Genomic DNA, 18,702 nt, shown 5'->3' on the forward strand with positions numbered 1-18,702 from the left:
TATTGTATCTACAGTCTGAGCCATCTTTCCATCTCCTTCAGGGTGATAAAACCTCCCTGTGGAAAGGATTTATGATAAGTTTACTCAAGGTCTCTCTCCTGGCATCAGATCCACCCCAATGAGGGAATTTATGGCAGCCTCATTTCCCAGATACAAATTTCTTCTTTTAGTCAGATAAGGGAAGTTCCGAGAAGGCTTCTTTCTGCATCTGTTGAATTTCAAGTGCATTTGAAATAAGGATAAAAATCCTTATGCCAAAGTCACATATTTTGAAGATGGCATATCCTGATCCCTTTCAGTGCTGCGTTCTTTTAGTTGAGCAAAATTGTACAAAGGGATTTCAGTGTCATGAACTGGGTTTTGGGCTAATTCTGAAATTGTGAATCACTGAAGGGCCTAGATTAGTATGATTCTTCTTACCTCTGACCTAGCCTCCTTTTATAATTCTAATCACCATAGGAGTCAAATTAAAGTCGAGATATTTTTGACCTATTGTAGTACCTTTTATAGTATAGATAGTATATATTTTGATGTATTATAATGCCTACCATCTGCTAATTCTTGTGGTGAACTTCAGATCTGGGACATTGATTAATAGCATAAATAGTCCCCTTTAATGGCCTCCTGTATGCTTGCCTTTCCCCTGAAACTTTTTTGTTCCTGCCAAGTTTGACCTTGAACTCATCTATGAGACTTGCTTAGGCCAATGGAGTGTCAGCAAATGTGACACAACCAGAAGCTTTAAAAGTGATTGTTCATTAAGAACAAACCTAGACTAGCTTGCTAGAGGAGAGGGGACCACATGGGGCAGAGATGAGCTGTCCCAAATGGGGCCATTCTAGATGAGGTGGCCTCCAGACAGTTGCCCAGCTAACCACAAATGCATGAGCATGCCCAGCCAAGACCAGTTCAGTCTAGTCCAAGTCAGCAGAACTGCCTAGCTGATCTGTAGACTCGTCATAAATAATAAATAGTAGTTGACTTAAGTCACTAGCATTGGGGTGGATTGTTATGTAATAAAAGCTAACATACATGTGGAAAATTCCTAACTTTTTTGAATGGAAAGGATGCGAGAACACCTTCACGGAGGAGCTTGTAGGAGTAGGGTTACTTCAAACTATCTTTCAGGTGTGGAATTTTTTATTTCTTGGATTTCTCAAGATAGAAAATTTCTCAACTGAGCACGCTTCTCACAAAACACGCTGTCATACCTTGGCTGAGTAAGATGGTAACTCTGAGTTGGTTCTGCTAATAGGCCATCCTCCCTTGACATGCAAAATTGTATAATGGTAAGCTTCTCCTCTCTATGTGCAGAAGGTTGTGTTGCAACAGTGCTGGAAGAAGGCTGGTTACTGGACAGAGGCCTGTGGAAGCTGTTAAGAGGTAGCACAAGGCTGTCTCATGAGCGCAGGAGATGCGATCCCAAAGTAGGAACCATCACAGCCGTTTGTGGAATGGTCCCTGTGGAGATGAATTTCCAGCAAATTATTTGGCACTAGCTCTTTAAATCCTCTGAGGTCATGACAAACCTCTGGCCAGAGTTTCACACAATGACTGGTCACTTCTCTCAGGTCACAGTGATGCCCTTCATTTGCCAAAGGACTGCTACCAACTTCTAATTACCTGCTAATCTTTATCCTTCATTTCCTCCACTCAACGGATGCTATCAAACTTGCAGTTTAACATTCAGCTTGCTGTCCTTTGTTGTGCCCTTGCAGAAGGTCTGGCACCATCACTTAGACACTTCTTGACACACTTTTATGTCAGAAAGAAGCTGCAAGGAAAAAAAAACATGCATGACCACATGTGCTCAGTTCAGCTCTCATTGGTCAGTAGTGGCTGCTACACAGCATGGCTATGCTTGCTGACAGAAGGATCTGCTGGGCTGGCTCTCAGAGAATGAGAAGATATGATTGTTCCAAATATGTATTGATAATAGAATACAATGTATCATTTAATAAGGTAAATACACTTGGTCTTGAACCTGCAGATATGGAGGGCCTTGAACTTCTGCAGATTTTGGTATCAGCACAGTGTCCTGGAACCAGTTCCCTGTGGATACCAAGGGAAGAATGTACTTCAAATTACAGTAAAGCTATAAAAATTGTAGCTTACTGATTAAGCACATAGACTTTAGAATCAGACAGGCCTGGGTGCAAATTAAGATTGATGATTTATTAGTGCTCTCATTGTGAGCTTATTACTTAACCTCTCTATGCCACTGTGCAATGAAGACAGTAATTCCCACTTCCTAGGGATCTTGCAAGGATTAAATGAGACATAGCATGTAAAATGCCTAACACAGTACTTAATACCTAGTAGGCACTGAGTAATTATAGGTGATGATAATAATGATGATTACCTAAGATAATTTTCTCCCAAATATATTCTACCCAACAATAGTGTATTTGGAAATATTAATAGGTGTACTGTGAAATAAAGGTTTCAGAGGTCACAGAGAACATCAATATGTAGTGAAGAAACTAGTTGAGTTTTATTTAACACAGCTCTTCTCACATTGATTTGAAGACAGAACCTTTTTTTTTTTTTTTTCTTGGAACGCCTCTTGACATCTGTGGGACAGCACTGTCCTCCCAGACTCCTGTTTGGACAGTGCTGGCTCATGAAAATAATTTTCAGTTGTTTGACTGTAGAAAAATCCCTCACCAGAAAGCAAAATGAGAATTGAATATAAAGAAGCAGTACGTGTAAAAGCCTGGCCTTCGTGGGTATGGGAGCAATGTTGCAGTTGGCTTGCAGCCTCTCTGGAGTCTGGGAACACAGGAGATCGTCATCTCAGCCATCTGCTGTGAAGGGGCAGCGTGTGGTGCAGTGGGGCAGGCTTTTAACTTCTGAGTCAGAATTGGCTGTTCCATCTGCCAGCCTCACTTTGAAACAGAAGCCACTGAGGGCTTTTTCTCAGTGGCAGCTCAGTCCCCTGAAGACAAGCTCTGAACTCTGGACTGTCCTCACTAAGACCACCCAAGGCCAAAACTGAACTTTTCCTTCAGCCAGAAGTGGCCACACATGTTTTTTTTATTTTTGTTTGTTTGAGTTTGTTTTGTAGGCAACCACATGAAGCACAGACCCAGGAGGCCTAAGCTGGCCTTGGTGTAGGAGAAGCTGGGGACAGGGATGTTTTTGAAGAAGAAAGTGACCACTTGTCAAAGAATTCGGGATTGATTCCTAACGCAGAGTGACTCATCAGGAGACCCAGGTTCTATTGGCCACCCCTCTTGAATAACAGCTGGTTATTCAGGCTAGGGAAAGTGTTTTTGTTTTTTAAGGGAAAGTTTATAGAAAGTGAGAGAAGGTAGATATGAGATCCAAAAGACAAAGTAAAAAGAAATGTGTGTTCTTTAAGGTAAGTGTAGGTACTTTTTAAGCATAATATTGAATTAACATTTGGTGCAATAATGAATTTATATAATATCAATATTGAATTGATGAAGGGAAATCTGCAAGCGAAGGAGACACCAAACTGCTTTTGTGATCGGAGAGTCTGTATATCTTGCTACTGAGAAAATGTTTAATCCCATGCTTCATAAATAGCTACATGGCACAGAGAAAGATGGAATACTTACCAATTCACTTATGAAGTGAGCAAAACTAAAACCATCGTATAACATTTTGACAAAAACCATCAAACAAACTCTCTGCCAGAACTATTAAAAACTCAAAACTCTTCGGATGCAACTGACACTGACTTAGGAAGACAAATTTAAAATGAGCAGAATTACTTTGAAATTAAATTCTTAATACCTTACATTAAATTAAATAATTAAATTGAAATCTTAAAAACTATAATCAGAGCAAGTAAGGTTTACCATAGAAATGTAAGGAATGGTTTATTAATGGGAAATCTATAAAGAAATTATGTCATTTCAAAATGACAAAAGAAAAAAATTACATAATCATCTTAGCAGATGATACACATTTGTGATTAAAAAATATTGTAAAGTAGGAAAAGAGAGTACTTCCTTAACAGTACTTATACAAATAGTCACTGGAGACATACTGTAGTAGAGTGTTCACATTAGAACTGGAAATATGTTAAGAATATGTGACCTTCACTATTTAGTATTATTTAATAGTATTAGCTTCACTTTTAAATATTTTCCTGGAAGTTGTAGCCATTGAAATAAGATAGGAAACAAACAAAAGATGGCGTGATAATTAATTTTAGGTGTCAGCTTGGCTGGGCTATGGTGCTGAGATGTTCGGTCAAACACCAGCGTAGATGTTGCTGTGAAAATATTTTTCAGATGTGAATTTAAATTAGTAGACTTTGAGGAAAACAGATTATGCTTCATAATGTGGGTGGGCTTCAGCCAATCAGGCCTTAGGAGAAAAGACCTAGTTCCCTTGAGCAGGAAGAAATTCTGCCTCCAGACTACCTTTGGACTTGAGACTGCAACATCAGCTCCTCCCTGGGTCTCTAGCCTGCTGGCCTGTCCTGCATATGTTGAATTTTCCAGCTCCAGAATTATGTGAGCCAATTTCTTAAAATACAGTCTCTGTATACACACACATACACACACACACACATACACACACACCCTATTAGTTCTGTTTTTCTCTGGAGAACTCTAATACAAATAGCAACAATAGCTAACACTTACTGAATGCTTTCTATGTGCCAGGCAATGTTTTGAGGGATATACATGTATGTATTAACTCATTTAATCCTCACAATAACCCTAAAAGGTAGTGCTGCTTTTGTCCTTATTAAAAACTAATTAGAATGAAATATTCTGAGGATTCGTAAGAGTATCTGGGCTAATTAAAGGAGAAGAACCCAAAGCCTCAAGTTCCTACCCCATGCCCTTTTACTTTTAGGCAACAACTCCAACTGTCTCATTCTGGGTAAGGTTTATCAGTACTCTGGGACCTTGCATTGATGATGAAATTAATCCTGTTATCCGGGTGGTAGTCAGTTGAATTGGACACAGGCTGGGAAGCAATCATATTCAGGAACTTCTGTAGAGATTGGACTTGTACTCTGATGATCCTGTATTAGTTTCCTATTGCGTTTGTAACAAATTATGGTACCACAGACTTAGAGGCTTACCATTCTGGAGGTCAGATGTCCTAAAACTGAGGTGTCAGCAGGGCTGAGTTTTAGAGAAGAGTCTGTTTCCTTCCAGCTTCCAGAGGCCACCTATATTCCTTGGCCCATAGCCCTTTCTCCACCTTGAAAGTGAGTAGTAGGCCATCTTAAAATTTATCTGACCTCTGCTTTCATTTTCCATGACCTCTCTCTCTGATTCTGACCCTCTTCCCTCCCTATTATAAGAGCCATTATGATTACTTTGAACCCACCTGGATAATCCACAATAATCTGTCTTCTCAAGATCTATAACTCAATCACGTCTGCAAAGTTCCTTTTGCCAGGGAAGGTAATGTATTCACAGGTTTCAGGGATTAGCCTGTGACATTTTGGAGGGGTCATTATTCTGTCTATCATACATACCAAGCATAGGTGAAAGACACTAGCGTCTCTTTCCTATGGAGAAGTATGCATGTAACGGATCAAAAACAAAAAATGCTGCCTTCTCAAACTCATATTATTATCCCGAAAGATATGTCAACCTTCAGTGTTTTCCTGTTCCTGGTTTTCTGGGGGCAAACCTGCAGCACAACCCAGTTTTAGAAAACCACCACTGGAAAGGAGAATTTTCTTACAACCCTGCCTTATACCTTTTCCATATACGCATAATGTAACAAACCTAGGAAGAAACATAAATCCATATTATTCTCATCTGGTTGCAGGGAAGTCAATGTCTAATACAGAAACAGAAGACAAATTCACAGTGGACAAGATCAATAGCTATGACCTACTTAAAAGTTCAAAACTCTGTAGAATTTTAAAAAAGAGAAAATTAAAAGACAAACAACAAAGTAGAAAGCTACTTACAAAATGTATAGCAAATGGTTAATATATTTAATCCATAAAGAGCAGTTATAAATTAATAAGAGGAAAACACTCCCAAGGCAGCATGGGCAAAAGGAACAGATACGTCACAAAGGAAAATAAACAGATATGTCACAAAGGAAAATAAACAGATACATCACAAAGGAAAATAAACAGATACGTCACAAAGGAAAATATCAAATGGCTTATATACACATGAAAATACTTAACCTCATAAGCAAAAAGGGAATGTAAACAAAAATAACCTGACAAATGTAAAAACACATAATGCCCAATGCTGGTGAAGATGTGGTGAAGCTTTCCAGATTCCTTCCTGATTGCTGGTAAGAGCAGGAATGGGTACAACATTTCTGGGGTCCCGTTTGACAATATGTATTAAAAGCTTACACACCCTATGACCCAGAAATTTTACTTACAGTCATTTATTTGAAGGAAATCATCAGAGGACTATGCAAAAATTGGGCTGCAAGGATTTTCCACATAATCTATATATTTAAAACATACATATATATGTAAGAACAAAAGAAAGGAAATCATTTGAATGTCTGAAGGAAAGATTGGTTAACTTTATTATAATCAGCTGTAAAATAGAATATTATAAAGTGCTTCAAAATCAGAATTTTATCTGTTCAATCTTATGTATTACCTGATTGTGTATTCACTATTTTCTTTCACTAGAAAACAAGGGCAGGTACTCTTTCTTTAACTTCTGTGCTCTGGGGGACTTGAATGTATGGGATGATACAAACCATATTTTTCAAATAACAACATGTGGAACATCTACAGTTTGAAAAGAAACAGTATCAAGGTAGAAAAATTGTGGCAAGTAAGATGCAAAAGAAAAAGGGATTAGAAGGAAACACGTCAAAATATTTATACTGATTATCTCTGCATGTTGAGATTGAAGATGATTTAATATTTTTTCACAGTATGTTTTACAGTTCCCAAATTCACCATAATGACCATTAATTTCACAGTTTGAAAATATGTAATAGATAAATACAATTTTAAAAGAAGAGAAATAGTGCCTTCTGTCAAAATCACGACTTGTTCTCCTGACCTTTTAGTGGGGGCTACTCAAAGTGAGATGTGTGGACCAATGGAACCTTGGAACTTGTGTGAAATACAGAATCACAACCCACTACTAAGTCAGAATTTGAATTTTATCAAGATACCCAGGTAATTCATTTATACGTTAACATTTGAGAATGTTTTAGGGTATTTGCAACTGATCATATCATAACTGTATTGAGTTATGCTATCTGTATTGCTAATTGCTATCAAGATGTAGTATTCAGCATTCTGTACAAATGAGTTAATACAATTTTAAATATCTTTGCGGCATTGAAATAACTTCCACACAATTTCAGTAAATTGCCTCATTATTTGAATGCAAATAATTCAGAAACACTAGGGTGAAATCTGCCCTGATATTTGCCTCTGTCCTAGCCCTTGCTGCTGGCTGTTTTAACCTCCGATTCAGTGGCTGTGAAGACATCCTACCCTCTTTCCCTCACCCCATTGCCTCCATTAACTCATCCTTGCGTTAACTACTAATGTTGCTTTTGTTCACCTGCTCGCCCACATGGATCTGCGTGCTCGTTCCGTATAGTCAAATACACTGTCACTGCTGAGATTACTCAGAGATTTTAAAAACCTATTGATCACTTAGTATTAGGCAGACAACAGTTGCTTTTCAGAGCAAAAAAATTTTCCGAGATTTACTTATTTCAATTGTTGAACATTTGACAGATAATTATTTCATAGGACAGTCCGTGACCTTGAAGGCCTCTTAATAAAATGGCAAGGGTGAGGGGGATGGGAGGCAGGCAACATGTAGAAATATCACACAGTGAGCAGATGGGATATGTGCCTTTGACAAAACACAAGAAGGGAGCAATCATAGTGCCCCGGGAAAGCCAGGAAGGATTTGGGGAGAAGTGAAATCCTTCTGTCACCTTCTAACTCCTACTCAGATGAAGTTACTGCCATAGCAGATACATCCGTAGGCTGTACACATATCACTGTTAATTGTCATCTTCCCTGGCAGACTGATAGTTCAATGATGGCACAGAGCACGTCTCTCAGGCTCACAAAGGGAGTGCTTAATCTATTTTCGTTAAATGAAGGGATCTGATCTGAATCTTAGAGAGTTGGACTTGGCCTTGAGTGGATGTTCCTTGGGGCAGAGGATGTAGCCTGCACCACGGCAAGAAGAATAGAACACCACAGCGTGCTTTGACTGGTGTCAGCATACCATCTCCAAACTGCCTGTCAGCGGATCAGGGAGACATTTCCATTTTGAAAAAGGCTTGTCTACCAAACTGGGGGTTACAGAGAATAAAACCTTTTGGCCAGCTACCGGTGACAGATTTAAAGTTAAACCACCAGTCACAGGCACATCTCAGAATACGGTTCCTTCTTTCAAAGGAAGGGCTGTGATTATGCTAAGCCTGTCCAGGAATCCCCAGCCTGTGCTTTATTTGTGGCTGCCCCCTTCAAAGCAGAGTGCAAACGTGCTTGGAATGAGCAGACAGGCAGGCATAGCTTTGCAGCCTGGGTACCTAGAGCTTCTAGAAAAGGAAGCAGAGTTGGAGGGCTGCCAAGACAGTAAGCTGTCTGCAGCATGACCAGGAAGAGGAGAAGCTAGGCTTTTTTGTCTCCAGTGCCTCATCATTTTCTCAATATCCTGTGGCATTTGAACAGGCCGCTGTTGGCTTTCGGCAGGGTGATGTGCATGGTGACATTTGTATTAGTAGCTTCCTGATGACTGCCTTTTGTTTACCAAACCATAACAAAAGGGGGAGTTACTCCAGAAAATTGAAAGTCTATGTGTACCAAGGGCAAAAACCCCATCAAATTCGGGACGTGTGTCCTTTGGCTGCTGGAAAGGGGCCTGTAACATAGCCCTTGGTCACCCACTTGTCCTATGCTTGGGGCACTGTGCAGGTTTGGCTGGCAGAGGGGCTCTCCCTGTCAGTAAATACTGTGCTATAGGACACAGAAGCTGGAGGTGAGCCGGCCAAAGGGATGCCTGGAGGATCCTGAAATGCTGGTTTTAGAAACTTGCTTCCTAGTGAAGGTAGCCACTCCCTGGGGCTGTGTCACTCTGCCCTGCAGCTCTTGAGGCGTTGCCAGGCATGCACTCCATGTCACCCGAGAGAAATCACACCTTCAGGTTCAGTAGAGGCCACTGCCCCAGCAGAAGGATGTGGAAAGAACATTTGAGATGTGACATTCTGCACTGAACTCGATATGACCTTGCATAGCTGTTTGCTTCAGTCCCAAACCAGCTTCCTTTAACCTCTAGTGAAAATGTTTCCCACATGTGTCAAAGAAGACTTATCAGCAAAGTCTGATGGGACTAGGATGTATAGGAACCAAGGTAGGGAGGAGGAACTTTCTCACTGATTCTTCACCCAGAGCAGAAACTACCTTTTCTCATTTCTCTTTAGTATGCTGGGGTGGTTTGACTCTTCAAATATTTTTGGAGCTTGGCTCCAAAAATGCCGTCCCTGACCACAGGGAGCTGAATACAAAGGCTCCCTCTTAGAGAACATGTTTTATGTGCTCCTGAACGCTTTCACATATCCGTAGTCCCCATGGAAAGACACAGCCCATCTTGTGAGCTGCCTGAGGTCCATGCTAGGTTCCTTTGATGCATGCAGACATGAAGGAAGCTAACAAGGGTCTGCCCTGCAAGGGACCCAGGACTCCGGACTCTGGGGCCTACTGCAGCACCATGGACACTTGTCTTCACCCCTTCATCACAGGCCTGCAATGGTACTGTGTCTGGTGGAGGAATAGACAGCCTAGTGGGGCAAATTTACTTTCTTCTACCTCTGAGACTTGTATCTTTTTGTGAGACCTTTAGTGCAGTGTCTTTCTTGGTTTAGTCTAAATATAGTTTTCAGTAGGCAGGAGAGTAATGCTTAGAAAGTATATAACTTGCTGATGTCAGGGGGAGAGAGATCTAATTTCTATTATATCAGAGTTCCCCAACCCTGGGCCATAGACCTGTACTGGTCCGTGGTCTGTTAGGAACCTGGCCATACAGCAGGAAGTGAGCAGTAGGTGAACGAGCATTACTGCCTGAGCTCCACCTCCTGTCAGATCAGCAGTGGCATTAGATTCTCACAGGCATGCAAACCCTATTGTGAACTGTGCATATGAGGAATCTAGGTTGCATGCTCCTTATGAGAATCTAATAAGGCCTGATGATCTGAGGTGGAACAGTTTCACCCCAAAACCTCCCTGATCTGTGGAAAAACTGTCTCCCATGAAACCAGTCCCTGGTGCCAAAAAAGATCAGGGGCCACTGTATCATGTCATATAATTCAGCTTTTATATGACTCATATTTGTTTATTCAACTCATTGTCCTAGTTCTCATCTGCATACTGCCTAAAGTAGTTAATCTTCGGGTCTACAATAGCTGCCTTCTTGGCAATTCTGCCAACATATTCCTCGAAGAATCCTATATTCACGAGCCTCCTGTGGAAGACATCAAGGCTCTGAAGAGAGCTCCAGACAAAGGAAATGTCTGCATTCTAGGAAGAGCATACTTTGAGAGGGGCTACTTTTCCTAATTTGCACAAAAGCCCCCAGTGGGTTAATGATGTCTGTGGCAAAAACAGAACTCTGGCAGGTTATTTAGATACATTATCCCTTTTTTTCTCAGCATGGAGTTTTGGGAGGGCCATTCTCTCCCCAACCCTTTGCCACTTTTAACTATTAAAATATTGTAAGCATTCCAGGCCGGGCATGGTGGCTCATGCCTGTAATCCCAGCACTTTGGGAGACTGAGGCAGGAGGATCACCTGAGGCCAGGAGTTTGAGACCAGCCTGGCCAACATGGCCAGGTCTCTACTAAAAATACAAAAAATTAGCCAGGTGTGGTGGCAGGTGCCTGTCATTCCAGCAACTCGGAAGGCTGAGGCAGGAGAATAGCTTGAACCCAGGAGGCAGAGGTATATATATGTACATATATGTACTTATATTAACACTTCTATATATGTACTAGTATATATAGATAAGAAATATTCCAAACAGTTTTGAAAGAATTCAGTAATTCTACCTATTCTTGTGTATTCTATAATTCCTATTCATATATAATTTATAAATCATATCAGAATATGCTCTCAATTTTCTATGCTACCCTTTTTGCTGAAACTTATGCCATAAACTCTTCACATTTCTAGTGGTTTCTGTTTTTCATAAGAATTGTGATCGTGCTTCCTCTGAGGAAATGCACGACAACTCGTTTAATTATTCCTGTGTTCCTGCACTTTTGATGTTGCTTGTGGTATTTTGCCTTCATAGATAGCACCTCCGCGAGCATCTCTGTGTCCACAGCTGCTGCTTCTCTTGTACAGTTGGCCCTTGAACAACACGGATTTGAACTGCACAGGTCCACTTATTTGTGAATTTTCTTCAGTTTCCAGCACCCCAGACAGCAAAACCAACCCCTCCTGTTCCTCTTCCTCCTTAGCCTACTCAATCTGAAGAAGACAGGGATGAAAACCTTTATGATGATCCACTTCTCCTTAATGAATAGTAAATACATTTTCTTTCTTATTACTTTCTTAACAGCATTTCCTTACTAGCTTACTGTATTGTAATGATGCAATATATAATACTCATAGCATATAAAATACATACTAATTAACTGTTTATATTATTGGTAAGGCTTCCAATCAACAGTGTGCTATCAGTAGTTAAGTTTTTGAGGGGTCAAGAGTTATACATTGGGGAGATGGCCAAGATGGTGGACTAGAAGCAGCTAGTGTGCCCTGCTCTCATGGAGAGAAATAGAAAGGGCAAATTAATGCTCCTGTATATGCATTGGGATTCAAATTAATGCTCCTGTATATGCATTCATAAGAAAACAACTTAACCCATGGTGAATGGAGAAGAGTGAGGCAGGACAATTGCCCACCCAGGAGTGATGTGGGGCCAGGGAAATCTCCCCTGCCCAGGGAAGCAGTGAGTGACCCCAGGGACCCCTGCTTCTCCCATGGATCTTTTCAATCCTCAGGTCACTCCACCAGGGCCTTCAGTCTGATACAGAGAGCTATGTAGAGTCTTGTCAGAGAAACTACTCAGGCACACTCAAAGCTCCAGGAGTTTTATATACTCAGGCTTCCCAGCATAAGCAGCTGCAACTCTGGCAAAGTGGGAGGTTAGACCCCTACATATATCCCTAGGAAAGAGGCTGAATCCAGGGTGCTGAGCAGTGATGGTGTGCAGGCCCTGCTTCCACAGATCCTGCTTCCACAGCACCTCACATGATGAGACCCACTGGACTGGCTTGGAACTCCAGCCAGCCACAAGTAGCAATGTTACATCTCCCCAAGATGGAATATCCAGAGGGAGGGGTAGGCCGCCATCTTTTCTGTTTCACAATTTTAACCATTGATACCTTTGGGCTCTGGGGAATCTGAGGTGATTAGGGACTGGAGCAGTCCCCCAGCACAGTGTAGCAGCTCTATCAAGAGGCTGCCAGACTGCTCTTTCACACAGGTACCAGATCTTGTTGCTTTTCACTAGGCAAAATCTCCCAACCAAGGTTTACAACCACCCTGCCAGTGTTTTCCAGCTGTATTAGTCCATTCTCATGCACTATAAAGAATTCCCTGAGACTGAGTAGTTTATAAAGGAAAGAGGTTTAACTGACTCACAGTTCTGCAGGGATGGGGAAACCTCAGGAAAGTTACAATCATGGCAGAAGGGGAAACAAACACATCCTTCTTCACATGGTGGCAGGAAGGAGTAGTGCTGAGCAAAAGGAGAAAAGCCCTTTATAAAACCATCAGATCCCATGAGAACTCCCTCACTGTCATAAGAACAGCATGGAGGTACTCACCCCCATGATTCAATTATGTCCTACCAGGTCCCTCTCATGACACATGGAGATTATGGGAACTATAATTCAAGATGAGATTTGGGTGAGGACACAGACAAACCATATCATCCCCCCACTGGCCCCTCCCAAATCTCATGTCCTCACATTTCAAAACACAATCATGCCTTTCCAACAGTCCCTCACATTCTTAGCTCATTCCAGCATTAACCAAAAAGTCCAAGTCCAAAGTCTCATCTGAGACAAAGCAAGTTCCTTCTGTCTATGAGCCTGTAAAATCAAAAGCAAGTTAGTTACTTCCTAGATAAAATGGGGGTACAGCATTGGGTAAACACACCCATTCCAAATGGGAGAAATTGGCCAAAATGAAGGTACTACAGGCCCCATGCAAGTCTCAAATCCGGCGGGGCAGTCAAATCTTAAAGCTTCGAAATTGTCTCCTTTGACTCCATGTCTCACATCCAGGTCATACTGATGCAAGAGGTGGGCTCCCATAGCCTTGGGCAGCTCTGCCCCTATAGGTTTGCAGGATTCAGCACCACTCCCAGCTGCTTTCATGGACTGGCATTGAATATCTGCAGCTTTTCCAGGTGCATGATGCAAACTGTTGGTGGATCTATCATTCTGGGGTCTGGAGGACAGTGGTCCTCTTCTTACAACTCCACTAGGCAGTGCCCCAGTGGAGACTCTGTGTGGTGACTCCGACCCCACATTTCCCTTCCACACTGCCCTAGCAGAGGTTCTCCATGTGGGCTCCAATCCTGCAGCAACCTTCTGCATGGACATCCAGGCATTTCTATACATTCTCTGAAATCTAGGTGGACATTCCCAAACCTCAATTCTTTACTTCTGTGTACCTTCAGGCTCAACAACATGTGGAAGCTGCATCAGTTTGGGGCTTGAATCTCTCCCCAGAAAATGGATTTTTCTTTTCTATTGCATCATCAGGCTACACATTTTCCAAACTTTTATGTTCTGCTTTATCTTTTCTTTTTTTTTTTTTTTGGCAGAGTCTCATCCTGTCACCACCCAGGCTTGAGTGCAGTGGTGAGATCTCATTGCAACCTCCACCTCTCAGGTTCAATCAACTCTCGTGCCTCAGTCTCCCGAGTAGCTGGGATTACAGGCACGTGCCACCACGCCTAGCTAATTTTTGTATTTTTAGTAGAGATGGAGTTTTGCCATGTTGACCAGGCTGGTCTCGAACTCCTGACCTCAAGTGATCTGCCCACCTTGGCTTCCCAAAGTGCTGGGATTATAGGCATGAGCCACTGCTCACAGCCACCCTGCTTCATCTTAAATGTTTTGCTGCTAAGAAATTTCTTGTGCCAGTTACCCTAAACAATTTACCTCAAGTTCAAAGTTCCACATGTCTCTAGGGCAGGAACAAAATGTCACCAGTCTCTTTGCTAAATCATAACAAGAGTCACCTTTGCTCCAGTTCCCAATGAGTTCCTCATCTACATCTGAGGCCACTTCAGCCTGGACTTTATTGTCCATATTGCTATCAGCATTTTGGTCAAAACCATTCAACAAGTCTCCAGGAAGTTGTAAACTTTTCCACATCTTTCTGTCTTCTGAGCCCTCCAAGTCTGTAGGAAGTTCCAAACTTTCCCACATTTTTCCATCTTCTTCTGAGCCCTCCAAACTGTTCCAACCTCTGTCTGTTACCCAGTTCCAAAGTTGCTTCCACATTTTCGAGTATCTTTATAGCAGCACCCCACTCCCTGTGGTACCAATCTACTATTTTAGTCTGTTGTCACACTGCTATACAGAACTGCCCAAGATTGCATAGTTTATAAAGAAAAGAGGTTTAATTGACTCATAGTTCTGCAGGTATGGGGAAACCTCAGGAAACTTACAATCATGACAGAAGGTAAAGCAAACACGTCCTTCTTCACATGGTGGCAGGAAGGAGAAGTGTCAAGCAAAAGGTAAAAAGCCTCTTATAAAACTATCAGATCTCAAAAGAACTCCCTCACTATCATGAGAATAGCATGGAAGTAATTGCCCCCATGATTCAGTTACCTCCCATTAGGTCCCTTCCACGGTGTGTGGGGATTATGGGAACTATAATACAAGATGAGACTTGAGTAGGGACACAGCCAAACCATATCACCAGCTAATAGCAGTTCCAAACCTCCCTGAGATGGAGCTCCCAGAGGGAGGGGTGGACCTCCATCTTTGCTGTTTTGAAGGCTTAGCCAGTATTGACTTTGGGTTTGGAGAGTCTGAGGTAACTGGGAGTTGGAGTAGACCCCCATCATAGCACAGCTGCTCTACAGAAAAGTGTCCAGACTGCTTTTTAATGCAGGCCCCCAATCCTGCTTCTCCTCACTGGGTGGGACCTTCTAACCAGGGTCCCCAGTCACCCCCACCAGTGTGTTTGGCCTGGCAATGGGGCTGTACCTTCCTGGGATGGAGGAGCAGGCCTCCATCTTGCTGTTTTGTAGCCTTCACCACTGATACCTTCAGGTATGGGAAAATTAGAGGTGACTAGGAACTGGAGTGAACCCTCAGAATACTGCAGTAGTCCTATGGAACAGTGGCCAGACTGTTTGTTATGTGGGTCCCTGATCCCATATCTCCTTGCTGGCCAGGTCCTCCTGGCCTGGGTCTCCAGCAACCCCCCTGCTGCAACAGTTGAGCCTATAGTAGCTCTGTGACTCCCTGGGACAGAGCTCCCAGTGGGAGGGGAAGGTTGCTGTCTTTGCAGTCTCCAGGCTCCAGAGAATCCATGGGACCAAGGGCTGGTCCAGACCCCTAGCACAGAGCACCCACCTCACAGAAAAGTGGCCAGACTTTTCTCCATGCAGGTCCCAGTCCTCAATTCTCCTCACTGGGCAGGATCACCTGACCTGGAGCTCCAGCACAACCATCCTGCCCATCTTACCACTTCAATCAGAAGCAGCCCAGCAGTTAAAGATACACTCACAGGCAGAGATGAGGAAGAACCAACACAAGAATGGCAACTCAAATGGCTGGAGTGTCTTATGTCCTTGAAAGAGCCACTCTAGTCCTTCAACAAGGGTTCTTAACCAGGCTGAGTTGGTTAAAATGACAGAAATAGAATTTGGAATATGGATAGGAATGAAGATCACTGAGATTCAGGAGAATGGCAAAACTCATTCCAAGGAAATAAAGAATCACAACAAAATGATACAGATGTTGACAGATGAAGTAGCCAGTATAAAAAACCCTAACTGATCTAATAGAGCTGAAAAAACACGTAAGATTTCACAATGCAAATGCAAATATTAACAGCAGAATAGAACAAGCTAAGGAAAGAATCTCAGATCTTCAAGACTGGTTCTCAAATAAGACAGACAAAAATTAAAAAGAATGAAAAGAAACAAAACCTTTGAGAAATATGGGATTGTAAAGAGGCCAAATTTACAAATCACTGGCATCACTTGAAAGGAAAGGGGAGAAAGCAAACAAGTTAGAAAACATATTTTGGGATATTGTCCATGAAAAGTTTCACAACCTTGCTAGAAATGCCAACAGTCAAATTCAGGAAATATTGAGAATCTCTGCAAGATTCTACACAAGAAGATCATCACCAATACACATAATCATCCAATTTTCCCAAAGTGGAAATAGAAGAAAGAATGTTAAAGGCAGCTAGAGAGAAAGGGCAGGTTATCTACAAAGGGAATCCCACTAGACTAGACTAACAGCAGATGTCTCAGCAGAAATTCTCCAAGCCAGAAGAGATTGGGGGCCAATATTCAACATTCTTAAAGAAAAAAGATCTTCAACCAAGAATTTTATGTCTAGCTAAACTAAGCTTCCTAAGTGAAGGAGAAATAAGATTCTTTCTGATAAGAAAATGCTGAGGGAGTTCATTACCACCAGACTTGCCTTATAAGAGATCTTGAAAGGAGCACTAAGTATGGAAAGAAAAGACTGTTACTAGCCAATACAAAAACACACTGAAGTACACAGACCAGTGACAATATGAAGCAACCACACAAACAAGCCAGTATAATACCCAGCTAAAAATGTAATTACAGGATCAAATCAACACATACTAATACTAACATTGAATGTAAACGTGCTAAATGCCCCATTTGAAAGGGACAGAGTGGCAAGCTGGATAAAAAAGAAAATACCCAATAGTATGCTGTCTTCAAGAGACCCATCTCATATGCAGTGACACCCATAGGCTCAAAATAAAAGGGTAGAGGAAAATCTGCCAAGCGAATGGAAATCAGAAAAAAGCAGGGGTTGTAATCCTAATTTCAGACAAGCAGACTTTAAGCCAACAATGATTTAAAAAAGACAAAGAAAGGTATTCCATAATGGTAAAAGGTTCAATTTAACAAGAAGACCTGACTATTCTAAATATACATGCACTCAACACAGGAGCACCAGATTCATAAAGCAAGTTCTTAGAGACCTACAAAGAGACTGAGACTCCCACACAGTAATAGTGGGAGACTTTAACACTCCACTGACAGTATTAGACAGATCATCAAGGCAGAAAATTAACAAAGATGTTCAGTACCTGAACTCAACATTGGACCAAATGGATCTAATAGACCTCTACAGAACTCTCACCCCAAAACAACAATATACATTCTTCTCATTGCTATATGTCACATACTACAAAATCAACCACACAATTGAACATAAAACAATCCTTAGCAAATGCAAAAGAACTGATATCATACCAAACACACCCTTGGACCACAATGCAATAAAAATAAAATCAAGACTAAAAAAGTTTCTCAAAATCATGTAATTACAAGGAAATTAAACAGTCTGCTCCTTAATGACTTTTGGGTAAATAATGAAATTAAGGCAGAAATCAAGAAGTTCTTTGAAACTAATAAGAACAAAGATGCAGCATACCAGAATCTCTGGGGCACAGCTAAGGCAATGGTAAAAGAGAAATTTATAGCAGTAAATGCCCACATCAAGAGGTTAGAAAGATCTGAATTTAACAACCTAATGTCACAACTAAAAGAACTAGAGGAGCAAGAGCAAACCAACCCCAATCTAACAGAAGACAAGAAGTAACCAAAATCAGAGTTGAATTGAAGGATAATGAGATATGAAAACCTTTCAAAAGATTGACAAATCTAGAAATTGATTTTTTTTGAAAAAATTGATGATTGGTAGGTCACTAGCTAGATTAATAAAGAAGAAAATAGAAAAGATCAAAATAAACACAATTAGAAATGACAAAGAGGATGTTACCACTGACCACACAAAATATAAATAATCAAAGACTACTATGAAGACCCCTATGCACATAAACTAGAAAATTTGGAAATGATAAATTCCTGGACACATACACCCTCCCAAGATGGAACCAGAAAGAAATTGGTTCCCTGAACAGATCAATAATGAACTTCAAAATTGAATCAGTAATAAATAGCTTAACAATAAAAAAATTCCCAGAACCAAATGGATTCACAGCCTAATTCTACCAGATGTACAAAGAAGAGCTGGTACCATTCCTACTAAAACTACTTTTAAAAAGTTGAGGAGGATGGACTCCTCCCCAGCTCATTCTGTGAGACCAGCATCACCCTGATACCAAAACCTGGCAGAGACACAACAAAAAAATGAAAAAACTTCAGGCCAGTATCCTTGATGAACATGATGCAAAAATCCTCAAAAAATACTTGCAAACCAAATCCAGCAGTGCATCAAAAAGCTAATCCACCATGACCAAGTAGGCTTCATCCCTGGGATGCAAGGTTGTTTCAACCTATAAAAATCAATAAATGTGGTTCATCACATAAACAGAACCAAACACAAAAATCACATAATTATCTCAATAGATACAGAAAAAGCTTTCAATGAATTTTAACATTTCTTAATGTTAAAAACTCTTAATAAACCAGGAACTAAAGGAACATACCTTAAAATAACTAGAGCTATCTATGACAAACT

General features: G+C 41.2%; 2 long non-coding RNA genes across 5 annotated transcripts in view; one reads left to right on the forward strand and one right to left on the reverse strand.

Moving 5' to 3' along the window:
- LOC110740705 overlaps positions 1–18,702 on the forward strand; it is a 259,524-nt gene that overhangs the window by 136,337 nt on the left and 104,485 nt on the right. For 3 of the 4 annotated variants that reach the window (XR_002515681.2, XR_002515679.2, XR_002515682.2), the window contains exons 8-9: positions 7,003–7,114; positions 11,256–11,489. This is a non-coding gene — a long non-coding RNA (uncharacterized LOC110740705). The remainder of the gene's footprint in view (positions 1–7,002; positions 7,115–11,255; positions 11,490–18,702) is intronic. The other variant, XR_002515680.2, reaches the window with a different exon arrangement.
- On the reverse strand, positions 1,371–5,998 carry LOC103875829. The gene is made up of 3 exons (XR_004176107.1): positions 5,918–5,998; positions 1,624–1,774; positions 1,371–1,461 (listed from the first exon to the last, which is right to left on the reverse strand). It is a non-coding gene; the product is annotated as an uncharacterized LOC103875829 (long non-coding RNA).

Source organism: Papio anubis, chromosome 9, assembly GCF_008728515.1.
Source record: "Papio anubis isolate 15944 chromosome 9, Panubis1.0, whole genome shotgun sequence".
NCBI lineage: Eukaryota > Metazoa > Chordata > Mammalia > Primates > Cercopithecidae > Papio > Papio anubis.